The sequence below is a fragment of the Pan troglodytes genome, chromosome 15, assembly GCF_028858775.2.
Source record: "Pan troglodytes isolate AG18354 chromosome 15, NHGRI_mPanTro3-v2.0_pri, whole genome shotgun sequence".
Classification (NCBI taxonomy): domain Eukaryota; kingdom Metazoa; phylum Chordata; class Mammalia; order Primates; family Hominidae; genus Pan; species Pan troglodytes.
The window spans coordinates 98,699,388-98,713,947 of record NC_072413.2 but is presented as its reverse complement, the minus strand read 5'-3'; the positions used below and the strand labels follow the sequence as shown (position 1 = coordinate 98,713,947).

Below are 14,560 nucleotides of genomic sequence, written 5' to 3'. Positions count from 1 at the left end.
CTTCAAAACGTGTTTGGAATCCCACCGCTTCGTCTCTCCATGCCACCACCCTTGAGGCCCACAGCTGCTCTAGCCTGGATCGTGGCGACCATCTCGCAGCTGGCCGCCCTGCTTCTCCTGTGCAGGGCAAGCCTTTCCAAGCCAGGCCACCTCATGCCTCACCATGGGGCCTTTGCCATGGAGCCTCCCTCTTCTTTATCTTGCCCCCGAGCCCCTGGCTGTTGCCTGACGCCCCTACTCTCCTCGCTCACTCTCCGGTGCCTCCCTAGTAGCCACACTGGCCCCCTTGCTGCAGCCCCGAGCCCGGTGCACAGCCTGCTCAGTCCTCTGGCCCCCTTGCTGCTGGCCCGAGCCCGGTGCACAGCCTGCTCAGTCCTCTCCAGTGGCCCAGGGCTCACTCCTTCACCTCCTTCAGGTCTTGGTCAAATTCACCTTCTCAGCGAGGTCTTCTACTGCCCTCCCCTCGCTTCAGCCCATCCCTGTATCCCTATCCCCATTCCCGCTTTATTTTTCTTCAAGCACTTGTAGCTTATAAAATGATTTAGGGATTTATTTATTAATAGCACTTGACCGCTAATAAAGCCTCTGCACTAGTCGATGCCCGTAACCCTCTATTAGCGGGCATAGCAGTGGGTTGTCCTCACTTCCCAGGAAGGAGGGAGGGATCCGGCTCGGACTGGGTGCCCGCCATGTGCCAGGTCCTCTCTTGGTCCCCATTTTGTTTGGTTTGGCTTTGTTTTAAAACAGTCTCGCTCTGTCACCTAGGCTGGAGTGGAGTGCAGTGGCATGACCAAGGCTCACCGCAGCCTCAACTTCCTGGGCTTGAGTGACCCCCAAGCCTCAGGCTCTGGAGGAGCTGGGACCACAGGCAAGCACCACCACGCCCACTAAGGTTTTCGTTTTTTATAGAGATGGGGTCTCTCTTTGTTGTCCAGGCTTGTCCATTTTGTATAAGAAGAAAGAGATTCTGTCACTGAGTCTGTTTCCCAGAGACTCTGTAGTAGCTGGGGGCATTCCAGAAGGCCAGGGTAGCCACACCCCAATCAGCCCTGCGAATGCTGTTTCAAAACCTCCTCCTTCCCTACCCTGGTATAGGTGCCAGGAACTGTGTGGGCATCTGAGAGCCAGGGACTGGCAGGAAACTGTTATGTACCTCCAGCTCCCTGAGGTCCCCACCTCGCCTTTTTAAACAGACTCGACCCAACCGTGTGGCTTCACCCTGTGGTGAGGAAAGCCTTGCCACGGACATTGGCCCAGACCCCTGAAATCCATCCAGACCAAGCACCTCCGTCACCACACCCAGCCAGCCCTCTGCATCTCCAGTCCACTTTGGAATTTTTAACTCCTTAGCCGGGTCAGTGCTCACGTGGGTTGGATTCACTCACTTGGACCAAGACTGGCTCTGCCTCTAGTTGGCACCACCTGCCCTCCACCTGTCTCACATCTGGGCTCCAGGGTGGACATGTGCTCGCCACTCCTGCTCCCATTGTCCCTTGGACCAGCTCGGGTAGCTCAGTACCCACCAGATGCCATCAGAAGAGGGTGACCGGAGGGGGCACCCACATGGGACAGGAGCCGCAATGTCAGGGCCCCCACTGGGATTCAGAGTGCCCACTCCACATCCTGTCCCTTTTCTCTGGTGAGGTCTGGCTCTGGAAAACTGTGGAGGGTCCTACTTCTCCTTCTCCTCTTGGTGAGCCACACAGAATCCTTTCCGCCCTTTGTCAACCCAGCACCAGACTCACACCCTCGATGTTGACAGTGGCTGCCACCTCCACCAGCAGCAGTGAACATTTATTGCACACTTGAACCTTGCGCCAGGCACTGTGCTGTGGACTGTACCTGTATTACCATATTTTATCTCACAACCACTCCACCTTATAGACTTGTCCCCATTTGTCCAAAGGCAAAAGGCTCAGAGGGGTTAAGGACCTTGCCCAAGGGTAGGCAGGCCAGTCCAGTGGGGAGCCCAGACGAAAACCCACAGCTGCAGGGGAGTTATTCCTGCATCGACATCTCCCTTTCAAGTCATGCTGCCAGGAGGAAGACAGCCGATTCTCACCACACACCCACCCGCCTAAGAGGTCAGGTGGCCTGTGGTCTTCAGGAGCTGGCGTCCACCCCTCCACAGCCTTAGTGGCCTGTTCCTCCATCCTGGTCTGCCCTGTCCTCTTTGTGCAGTGGTGACACTGATAGAAATCAACCCAGAAGTAAGCAAACAGGATCCCCGAGTTCAGGAACCGAGCTGGGGAGGGCCGGGAGCTGGGCTGGGTCTGGAGATCCAGGATTCAGATCACGGGTACTGCTGCCTCAGTCTTGGCCTCTAAGCCCAGACTCCTCATCCATAAACTGGGCAGCGTACTGCCTTCTGTGCCCAGCTGTCGAGAGACGCAGGCAAGGAGGGTTCTGGGAAGGAGCATAGACTGTGCAGGCCCCACCCTTGAGGGAGACTCAAGAGTATTCGAGACCAGATCCCTTATTCGGGCACTACTGAAGTCCAGCCATGGTCAACACGGGCCGAAACAGACAGACAGACGGCCTTTATCAACCCCTCCCCGACACCTGGTCCTGCTACTGACCAGCCCCAGGAGAGAAGGCTGCAGATGGACAGGCTGAGACTGCAGGCCTTGTTCCAGGTAGACACGCACAGCTCTGAACGGCTGCCCCGTCTGGCCTCAACAGCAGCCCTCCTTGTTTGGGGCCTTGGCGGGTGCGGGGGGCTGTGTTGATCTTGGAGGGCTCACAGGCCCTCGTGGTGTTCCCAGAGAGGTGTTCTATGGCTGCTTTATGGAAATAATTTTATGGTCCGTGTAGGTGCTGGGCCACTCCCATCCTGCTGATATTTCCAGGCTAAAACTACCGTGGTCACACTCCATGGTGAGGAGTGCTGGGGCCCAGCAAACAGGACCAGTCTCGAGCAGAGCCTCAGGTGCCGGATACATGACTTTGTTTTTCTACGACTCAGCTCCTCTAAGGACCATCCTGGGGGTGGCAAGAGCTGACTCTTGGTCCCCTGTCCTCACTCCCCACACTCCTCTTCCCGGCATTGGGCTAGCACAGCAGGCAGCTGCTGGGGGCAACAGGCTCTTGGTGTTATCTCAGAGACCCAGGGTACCCGTGCCCTCCTCACCCGCCCATGGCACTCCTTCCACCTCAGCACAGGAGCTCACAAGCCTATTTTGAAACTAAACCATCAAGAATTAACTTCTAAACAGTATGGAGGCTCCTCAAAAAGTTAAACACCAAATTGCCATATGATCCAGCAATTCCACTGCTGAGTATGCAGTCAGAAGAACGGGAAGCAGGGTCTCCAGTGGATACTTGTACACCTTTCACAACGTAGACATTCAATGCAGCATAATTCATGAAAACCAAAAGGTGGAAACCACCCAAATGTCCATCGATGGATGAATGGGTTAACAAAATGTGGTGTGTGCACACAGTGAAGTATTACTCAGCCTGGAAAAGGAAGGACATTCTGACACATGCTGCAAATGGATGAACCTCGGAGATCTTATGCTCAGTGACATCAGCCAGACACAAAAGGACAAATACCGTATGAGTATACGAGGTTCCCAGAGTAGTCAAACTCGTAGACAGAAAGTAGAAGTGGTAGTTGCTGGAGAGGGCTGGAGAGAGGGGAGATGAGGGAGCTGTTGTTTAATGGGCACAGAGTTGCTGTTTAGGATGATGAAAACATTCTGGAAATAGATAATGGTGGTTTTACAACAATGTCAGTGTACTTAGTGCCACTATAAAATGGTTACAATCATCAATTTTATGTTATATAAAGTTTACAATTTTTTAAATCACCAAAAAAAAAAAAGAAAGAAGAATTAACTTCTTTGTTTACTCTTTTCTGCTATATCTTCCTGTGTCCAAAGCATGAAGGTAGATGTTCCCAGGAAACTGGTGCTCAATCGAGGTGATTTTTGTCCCCTTCCAGGGGACATTTAGCAATGCCTGGGGGCATTTCTGGTTGTTTCAATCAGAATTGAGAAAGGGCCGCTGGAGCCCAGTGGGTAGAGACCAGAGTTGCTGCTAAACACCCCACGATGCACAGGACAGGCCCCCACAAACAATCCTCCGGCCCCAAAGGCCAAGGTCAGAAGCCCTGCCCCAGGAGAAGGACCCCAGATGACTAAAAGCAAAGCATTCGTGCTTCAGAAATACCAGGAGCAGCTCCTTCTCTGTGTCTTGGTGAAGAAACAAAATACTTTCTAAGGGGGAAAAAAAAGTCTTATTCCCGCACTAGCTGGCATCCTGTGGCCGGACTCCAGGGGCAAGAGGTGCGCAATGTTCTTTTGGGGGCCTCTGATGACCCCTGCCCAGTAGACTGTGAGCTCTGTGGCTCAGTACCTGTCTGTCCTCATTACACCCCCTCCCCAAAATGCACCTCCACAGTGCCAGCCACAGCGAATGGCCTGCATAGGACCGCCAAGGCCAGCCCTGTTATCCCTGCGCACTGAATCCCACTTCAGGGAGTACAGTCGGGCCCCCTCCCCCCAGCCCAAAGGCCACCAAAGGCATGGAGGAGAGGATTTAAAGCCAGCTAACGAGTCTTCCTGTCTTCCTCCTCCCCAGGCCCTTCCCACTCTGTCCTTTTCAGATTAGATACCTAAGTGATTGAGACGTTCCTGGCAAAAGCAATTTGTTTAAAGCAATCTGTTAGTACTTTGTGGACTCACTTAACTGAAGGGTCTGGGGAAAGTATCAGGATGTCAGGCATGGGTGGATCCAGGAGCAGATGGATCTTATCATGGTTCCCTCTTCACCTAACCACCTTTTCTTTCTGCTCAGTCCTGCTCTCCCTTGGGCCCTGGCCTCATTCCTTCTTGAAGCAGATGACCATCTCTATGATGTCATGAAAGATGGGACAGCCCCTTCCCGCTCACATTGTCACCATAGCTCACAATCCCCCAGCGCACGGCAGCTCATCTCTCTGTTCCAGCTCATAGCAATTCCCAAAACGGACTCTGACCACCACCCATCCACCCCACCCCCAGCTCCACGCCACGTCCCACCTCGTGGATGAGGTGGGGTACTGTGGTCGGCTGGACTGTGTGCCCAAACAAGACAGCAAGAGCTTCTCAAAGGGGAAAATGCCAGAAAACAAAATCAGAACATATGCCTCCCACCTCCCAGCCAGACTAGGGCCAGCCCAGCAAAGACAGGGGCTCAGCCTGGTGTTTGCTGTCCCTTCTCAAGTTGTTCTTACTCAACAGTGCTTTCACCTGCCCCGGAGAGAGCCCTAGCCCACGCTCTGCTTCTATCTCACACTACCATGACCCCCTCTTCCTGCTGGCCACTAGGAAGCTCAGTGCCGCTCCCTGTGGCCTGCCCACAGGGTCTGCACAGCTTCATGCTGGCCTCTGTGTGCCTCACCAGCTCCCTTCCCCCTGCCCGGTTTGCCCTCATCCCAGCCTCCCTCTACTTGCTATGTGGGTGTCACTAGATAAGCCACTTTAAAGCCATTCTGGAGCAGAGTGAAGGAAGAATAACATCAAGGCCTTCAACAGTGACATTGTGTGACAGCTGGATTTTTCTTCAATTTTTAAGGTATTAACACAGAAGGAAATCTGCGCGGTTCTGGGGCTTTGGGATTGACAGCCTGCAAGGGGATCCTGCAGGTGTATAGGCAGAGGGCATTGACCTGCCCGGCCCCTGATGAGGCCAAGGATGGATCTGAAGAACAAGCTTGGTCCAGAGCACTGCTCAGAACTATGTCACAAGCCACCAAGGCCATCTTCAGATCTGGGTGAAGGTGGAATGAATGAATGAATGATTGGATGAATGAATGAGACCTGAGCTATACACTTCCAACCAGCACAGAGCCTCATGGCCTGGCTTTCGCTAGGAGCGTGGATCCTCCTGGGGCTGCAAACTGGTAACCACAGAGCCCTTCTTGCCCTCCCGCAGCCCCCATCCACCTGCCTTGCTGTGGTGGAATGGGCAAGCCCTGCTCCCACTCCCTACCAGAACCTTGCCTGGGCTCCAATCCTAGTCCTTTCATCCACCAATGGTGTCACCTTGGGCAAACTTCTGTCAGCTGCCATTACAAATTTCCACATCTTGGTGGCTAAAAACAACAGAAATTTATTCTTTCATTGTTCCGGAGGCCACAAGTCCACAGCTCAGGTGTGGGCAGGGCCGTGCTCTCTCCAGAGGCTCTAGGGGAGGGTCCTCTCAGGCCTCTTGCAGCTTCTGGTCCTCCAGGTATTCGCTGGCTTGTGGCAGCCTCCTTCCAACCCCTGCCTCTGTCTCCACACAACCTGCATCCCTTCTCTGTGTGTCAAAGGACACCTGCAAGGGACTAAATATCCAAAGGGACAGTGGCCATACCATTGAGGTTTGCTGTCCCTTTTCAAGTAGTTCTTACCCAACAGCGCTCTTGCCTGCTCCCGGACAGACCCCAAGCCCACGCTCTGCTTCTATCTCACTCTGCCATGACCCCCTCTTCCCACTGGCCACCAGGAAGCTTAGTGCCCCTCCCACAGGGGTCTGTTCTGAAAACAGAACGCTGACCCACACCTGCAGCAACCTGCCAGGAAACTGACCCCACATCCACCATAAACAGTGGAGGAAGCCAGCCTGCAGTGAGCCAGGCTTGCAGGAGGCCCGATAGCCATCTCTAGTGACAATGCAGGAAGCTAAACCGTGGCTTCTGTGACAATTGGCCCCAAATGGCCAGGACTTGACTCCTAACTGACAGCTTCCTATTTTTGTCCCACTTCTGACTAATGGCCAACCAGAGAAAGCCAAATATGCACCCTAACCCATCCCAGGTGATGCCCCGACGCTAGGTAGGCACCTCTGGCTCCCCCACACCAACAGCCTCCGGTCAGAGCACACCCAAAGCAGCTCCAGCTTTCCCTGCGAAGCTTCTCCGCTCCTCTTCCCACCTTTGAGTCTCTGCCCAACACAAGTAGTGGTAGCTGAGCCCAGTCTGCAGCAAGCTCTGGATAAATGGCCTCTGCTTCTCTCGTTTGAGCGGCCCTTGTTTATTTCCACACTTGTCACTGTATTTAGGGCCCTCCCAGATAATCCGGGATGATCTCAGCTTGAGATCCTTCACTTAATTTCATCTGCAAAAACCCTCTTTCCAAATAAGGTCACAGCCACAGATTCTGGGAATTAGGAGGTGGACGTGGCTTTTTGGGGGCCACCATTCACCCACTACAGCAGGTACTTCGACACTTTTGGCCTCGGATCATAGGAGGACCTGCCCCACCTGGCTGCCCGGATGGTAAGTGAATACGTGCTTAGAAAGCCCTAGATCAGAACCTGGCAGGAGACACAGTGCACAGGTATCCATTACGGTTCATAGAGTGGGGAGGGGAGGCCCCGCAGTGAAGATATGAAAAAAACAAATCAGCAGAGCGCAAGGTTTCTTTTTGGTGATGGAAACGTTCTAAAATTAGATTGTGGTAATGGTTGTACAATTCTGCAAATTCACTAAACACTATTGAATTAGATACTTAAAAGGAGTGATCTTTATGATGTATAAACTCCATCTCTGTAAAAGCTGTTGAAAAAAACAAATTTAACTAGCAGGGACGGAAAAGGTTTTCTGGGAGACCCTGGCCCTCTGCAGCCCAGGAGAAGAGAGAAACACTGCCAGGGGCCGCCGGGCCATGCGGTGGGCAGCCCAGAGCCGCGGGGTGAGCCGGAGCCACACCCATGAAGACTCATGGTGGGGAGGGAGGTTGTGAAATGCTGCCTTTCTAAGGGTTGAGGCCTAGGAGCTCCTGGGCTGTTGGGATCGGATGATGTGCATGTGGCCGGGCATTGAGGGGTGAAGCCCCTGGTGCCCAGTGCTCCAGTGGCCGGTAGGGCTTCACCTGGGACCCAGCCTTCGGTCCTCTCCCCAGTACTGTACGGCTCACATGGCTCCTGAAAAACAATATTGTCATCTTCTGATCCTGTGTCTTTAGGACTTGGGGTTCCCCATGAAAGCCCCTGGCTTCCACGAAGCCCCTCAATTCCAGCCTTACCCACCCGCTCCCAGCCCTGCCCCCCAGCAGCTGTGTGACCTTGGATGAGCTGTGTAACCCGTGCTGGGGTGATGGCAAAGGCTCTCCTACCACCCTCCCCCACCCCTCCAGCAACCTGTTCTCCCAATAGGCAGCACCTGCAGCATTCCTCAGAGGCCACTCCCTACTGTGCCCACCCAGGAAGGAGCTGAAGACCCTGGGAAGTTAAGTCCCCCGCAGCCCCTGTCTAAGGCGTGTGGATCCCCCAGGTGAGCCATGCCCCTGAGCCCAGGTGTGTCTGGGACAGCCCTGCCTGGTTTCCTCCCGGTCCCTGGCGGGCCCCAGAAGCCCTTCCTCAATCATCAGCTTGCACCCAAATCCCAGGCTAAGGGTCTGTTGTGGGAACCCATTGGAGACACCCTCCCACAGGGCTACTGGGAGGATTAGGTAGGTTACTACATTATTATTATTATTATTATTTTGAGGTGGAGTCTTGCTCTGTCACCCAGGCTGGAGTGCAGTGGCACCATCTCAGCTCATAGCAACCTCCGCCTCCTGGATTCAAGCAATTCTCCTGACTCAGCCTCCTGAGTAGCTCGGATTACAGGTGCCCACCACCATGCCCTGCTACTTTTTGTATTTTAATAGAGATAGGGTTTCACCATGTTGGCCAGGCTGGTCTCGAACTCTTGACCTCAAGTCATCCGCCTGCCTCTACCTCCCAAAGTGCTGGGATTACAGTCGTGAGCCATTGTGCATGGCCCAGGTTACTACATTTAAAAGAGTAGTGCTGCAGGCATTACCCCACCCTGTCCACAAGACACATGCAAATAACATGGGGCACTGACAAGACTGGATTTAGGAAGTCCACAACTTCCCCGGTTTACCTTCCAGTGTCCACTAAGTCCAACACTCTCCCTGTCTCCATGGTTACCACAACACCCAAACTCTCCAGCTCCACAAGGGTTTGGCAGGCCACTGAACCAGACAAGAAGACTCTGAGCCGCCGCTGCAAGAAACCAGCCCCTGGCAGCAATATTTACATGCTGGTCATGCGTGTTCCAAAGGAGCAGCACCAGAGGGTTTTGCTACTGAGTGGAGAGCGCGCCTGGCTCGGATCAGTCCTGTGGAAAGCACAGTCTGTGCACAATCACACGGGCAGATCAAAGACCAGCTGCCTTCCCACAATCTCGGGGGAAGATGGTGCAGCCAGGGAACTTGCCTCAAGCCTTCAGTATCAGATAAGGCTGAATGTGTCAGTGAGAAGAACAGAGCTAAGAGTACCTCCATTCAACTCCTCACCAACCAGTTCGGTGGTGACGTCGGTTGGCTCCTTTATGTTGGATTAACAGGGAGGCTGGAGATTTGGATTCTTTTTTTTTTTTTTTTTTAGGTCTTTGGATGTCATGTTTATGGCTGTGATTTTGAAGACATGTTTATCTGATGATAAAATAACTAGGAAAGGAATTTTCAACAGAGTGAGATTTTTGTAAAAGAATATGGACGAGATAGGTCCATAAAAGATGAGACCCTCTCCCTGGCCTGGCTCGTGCTGAATCTGTCAGCAGCCACAGTGCGGTGCTCCGAGACACCTCACCCCGGAGCGCTTAGCCCCATTAGGAAGGGTGAGCAGGTGATCGGTTTTGTCGACAGCATTTAGAACCCTCATCTTTTAGAGAAACCCAGATGAAAACAGGGAGGGGTGCTGAAAGTGGCTGTGCTCTCCAGATGTAAGCGGGGGCGGCTAGCAGGGGCCGGAAGGGCCCCCGGCTTTCTAACTCATGGTCAAATGGCTATTTTTGTTCAGAGAGAGTTGAGGGGAAAAAAATGTCTTAGAACAAACGACAAAATATGGATAAGATGAACAAATTCACTTTTTATCTTAAATGAAGAGTGACTTACAAAGCCGGTTGACTTGGAGGCCACTTTCTCAAGGCCGAATACTCTCATTCAACAATTTCAGAGGAACCCCTCCTCCCTGACCCACACAGACATTTTTTTTTAATTTGGTTTAGAGAATATCAGGGGATGGAAGAGGGGAGGTGTAGACAGGGACACCATTTTGGCCTTAGAGGCTCTTGGCTAGAATAGAAAAATCAAGGCAATCGGAACAATTAAGTCCTTGAAGTTTTTCTGATCAGCTTCTGGGCGGATCTGGCCGTCCCAACATGCCGTTGCTGGCGGCGTTCATGTTATTTATCCCCACTTCATTCTGCACAGGCTTTAGGGGGGCTTAGGAAGTGACACCGGCGCAGACAGATAAATTAGAAGTGGGCGAGAAAGATGAGAGGAAGGAAAACAAAGTCAGAGACAGGAGGGCTCCGGGCGGCAGGAGGTCGGTGCCCCGCCAAGCGAGCGGCAGAGCACTGAGCCTCCCAGACAGAGCAGAGGAGACCCAGCCTGTTTTCCTTGCATGAGCTCAGCCTGCAAGCCCCTCATCCCCGGAGGCCCCTCGGGGACCACTCTCTGACCACACCACGCTGCCTCTTGTGGAGCCCCATCTAAGTGTCTTCCTGCTGGCCAGGTGGCTACACCAGGGAGGACAGGAGCTGGGTCTGTGTCACCCCTCATTCCCCAGGGCCTGAGTGTTTGATTAGTACTTGATGAATAAATGAATGAATGAATCAGCAGATGAGCAAATGAATGAACAGAGTCAGCTAAGAGAATTCACTTCTCCCCATCACCAGGCCAAGGAACAAGCTTGGAGAAGAAATCCATCTGTCTCTGCCCTGGCACAGCTGGCCCAGAGCCTGGCTGTGGTCACCCTCCGTCTTGTTAGAGGCATGTGGTGACAGTTTCAGCTTGTCTGTTCACTCGTCAATGCCACAAGCATTTGCAGGTCACCTACTCCCACAGTTTGAATCCCTGCTGTGCTGTGTGTCCTTGGCCAGGCTACTAAACCTCTCTGTGCCTTCATTTCCCTATCTGTAAAATAGGAATAATAGCAGTGCCTTCCTCTGAGGGACCCTGGGAGGGCTTGGGAGTTTACATCCGTGCAAATGTGCTGGATCTACGCCAGACACATAGTAAGCACAGGCTGGAGCTGACCACTGCTAGCGTTTCCACGACCCAGGCCCAACTGGGGGACACAAAGGTGAGTGGACAGGATCCTCCCTGAAGTAGCGCCTACAGCCAGTCCCAAACCAGGCCCAGTCCTTAGCCCCCATGGCAGGCTTATCTCTGCAAGCCCACTCAGATGTCCCTGGCCCCTCCACCAAGGAGCAGACCTAGTCATGCTCCGTCAAGAAGGCGCGAGTGTAACGCAGCACTGGCCGCGGCCGCTGTTGCTGTGTAGGCATGGTTGCTGCTGCCTTCTGACCGCCGTGTGTTCTGGTCCCGGGGAAGGCCACCTGCCTCCCACCCGTGTGCCTTTGCCCAGACAGTTCCCCCTGCCTGGGTCTCCCTTTCCTTGGCCATCTTCGCAGCCATCTGCAAAGTGGACCCAAGGAAGCCCGCTTCCCCGCCCCATCTCTCCTTCAGAGCCAGCCAGGCTCGGGCAGCCAGGAGCTCGGGGATGAGGCAGAGTGTGAGACTCTGAGAGTCGGGTGGGGGGAAGGGGTCTCTGGAGGAGCCTCCAGAAGAGGCAGAGGAGGAGAAGAAAGAGATGGGGAGGAGGGAGAGGAAGGAGAGAGGAGAAGGAGAGGGCTCAGAGGAAGAGGATGAGACAGAAGGAGGGGAGAAGGGGCAGAGGCAGTCGGCCTCCGAGGGGTGGGCGGAAGGGCACCTCCCAAGGGCCGCCCCCGCTCTGTGTGCCCTGGGTAAATGTTTGTTAAGTGGATCGAACTGAACTGTATCAACAGAGAACACAGGGCACACAGCCTGGAAGCTTCCGAGAGGCCTGAGGCTGTGCGTCTCGTCTTCAAGGGGTTCGTCGCATGCATAAGTGGCACCTCTTTACTCCAGCATGAGGGCTGTCCGCTGCCCTGCCCAGCCTCACCCTCTCTTGGGGGCCTGCTGTGCCCCACAAGCTGCAGGGCCTAGTCCTCGCCTCACCATCCAGTGCTTGGGAGGGGTGGGTACGCAGAAGGGGTGGACGGGGCGTGGAGACTCAGGAGCTGCAGAGAAGGGGGCTGGGGGAGAGGGGAGCAGTGGGTGGCCGGGGAGGCACCAGGAACCCCAGGTTTCCACTTGGGTCGTGGGGTAGGGACCGATGCTGGAGGAGCGAGGTAGGGGTGGTCAAGAGAGTGGGAGATTTTAATTGTGAATTGAGGTTTCCAGAGGGACAGGCGGTTGGAAGAGGAATTATTGAATGGAATATTCCAGAAGGGAAACACAGGGGAGAGGCTGACATGTTGCAGCCATGGAGAGGGAGGAAGATGTTCCGGCCATGGAGAGGGAAGGAGGGAGGTCTTTTCAGAGATGAAGTGACCTCGAGAGATATCACTGTCGCTGCAGACTCAGGCGGGGGCAGGTGGGGGTTGAGCCTGTATCCACACCGTCCATGACAAGAGCAGGGGCAGGCTCCAGCTTGTCCACTGGGAGAGGACACCGCCTCCGTGAAAGAGCCGCAGCGGAAGTCTCTGAAGTGGCAGGGAGGGTGGGCAGCCCTCTCAGGGAGAGCTATGTGTCATTCGATCAGTGATTCACTCGTTTACTCATTCAGCACGCACTTCCTGAGTGCTCAGCATGTGCCCAGCAAGGCCCTGGGCACTCGGCAATGACCGCACAGACCTCACCCACCCCAGCCTCACTTTCTGCCGGTGGAGACAGACCTCGAACAAGGCGAGCAAGCCAGTATTAGAGGAATGTGCTCAGGGGAAGGTGCAGTTTCAGGCCCAGGGAGCAGACCCGGAGAAGAACACCCAGGCACCAGCGAGCGCAAGGGCCCTGGGGCAAGAGTGTGGCCGGCGTGTTTGCAGAGTACATGGGAAGTGCGTGTGGCTGTGGTGGAGTGAGAGGTGGCGAGTGGTAGGAAATGAGCTCAGGGAGGCACAGGGACTGGAGGGCGCCAGGGCTTCAGAGGTTTTGGCAGGGAATCATGTTTGGCCGGGTGACCCAGGAGCCCTTGGCGGGCTGTGGACAGAGGAGGGCTTGGTGCAGCTCATGCCTGTGCTGGATTCCTCCAGCCGCTAGGTCGAGATGAATGGGAAGGCACAGCACGCGTGGAAGCACGGGGCCAGGTGGGAGCTGCCCCAGCCATCCACGGAGGCCATTTGGCGTGGCTGGAACCTGCTAGTCTCAGAGGGCAGGTCTCACAGGCCTTCTTCACAGGTTGGCTGTGGGGTGTTGGGGAAGGGGAGGAGTCAAAGAGGACCCCCACTTTGGCTGCAGGAGATGGGGCTGGCTGCAGGACAGCAGCCGCCGGGAGGACTGGGGACTCCGCCTGGGGCAGGGGCATGTTGAGGATGCCCATTAGACATCCCAGTGAAGGTATGGAGAGGATTTTTGGATGGCAGTGTTCGGGGTTCAAGGCAGAGGTCCTGGCTGCCAACATAAATTCAGGACTCATCAGAGCATGAGTGGAATTTACAGCCATGGACAGGATGAGATCACCAAGAGTGATCCCAGATGCTTGTCACTGTCTCTTCTCAATTAATGGCAGCTTCTTTGGGGGCAGGACCACTTTTTGCTTTCTCTGTGCTCTTGGCCCCAGCCCGGCGCCAGGCAGGGACTGAGGAGGCCCCTGGCCCCAGCTAGCGTGATGAATGACTGATCTGGAGACTAGTGGGTCAAAAAGTAATTGGGTCTCAGCTCGCTGCGGAACATCACAGCCAGACACCTTGCCTCGCACCCTCTCGTACCTCCCCTTCCAGGCCATTCACCTCCCCGTTGGACCCAAACCACCTTTATCACCAGAACTGACACTAAGGAAGGGAGCCATGTGAGGTGCGTGATTATAGAGTTCAAGGAATTGATTGTTTCTTCTGGTGCAGTTGTCTAAGTTAATAAATTTTAAGCAGATCTATTTTTGAAAGGAGGCACTTGACTCCATCCCTGTGGTGACAATATTTCCCAAACCCGGGGCCAAAGACACCACCTGACACGCGGGCTGATGGATGGCCGAGAGACGTGGCAGCGTATTTGCAGCCGGGGCTGTCTGGTCTCGCCGCTCATTTATTCCTCCCGCATGCCAGGCAGGATATTAAGAACTCGCAGGCTTCTGTTATCTCCAAGCATGTCCGCACTTGTAATGGGTTGACTTCAGTAAACCTATTTGGGAGGATATTATCTCTGGCTTGTATTACGGTGATGGGAAGGAGGTGGGGGCTCTAGGAAACGAATATGCTACTTTGACTAGGTTTTTCAATTTTCTGCCCATCATCTGCTGCCAGAAAGAAACAGCTTCCCATGGAAGGTGAGGTCGCTGCCGAGGAGGTCGGCGCAGCGAGGCGGGTAAGCCCGCCCTGGCTGGGCACCAGTCCCAGCGCTGCCACTTCGTAATCATCACAGTGAGCTCTAATGGAGCACTTAAAAGGTGCCAGGCCTCGTGCCAAGCGTCTTCTATGAGCCACCTCATCAAGACCTCCCGAATTCCCTGGGAAACAGGCACCATCGTTATCACAACTTTGCAGGTGAAGCAGCTGGGTCTCAGAGACGCCGAGCCACTTGCCCAGAGAAACACAGCAAGTAAAAAAACAGAGGCATCA

General features: G+C 54.4%; 1 long non-coding RNA gene across 1 annotated transcript; it reads right to left on the bottom strand.

Moving 5' to 3' along the window:
• Positions 1-3,489: 3,489 nt before the first annotated feature.
• LOC107968328 (uncharacterized) lies at positions 3,490-4,820 on the bottom strand. Its single transcript, XR_001709431.2, has 2 exons — positions 4,689-4,820; positions 3,490-3,701 (listed from the first exon to the last, which is right to left on the bottom strand). It is a non-coding gene; the product is annotated as an uncharacterized LOC107968328 (long non-coding RNA).
• Positions 4,821-14,560: the final 9,740 nt, after the last annotated feature.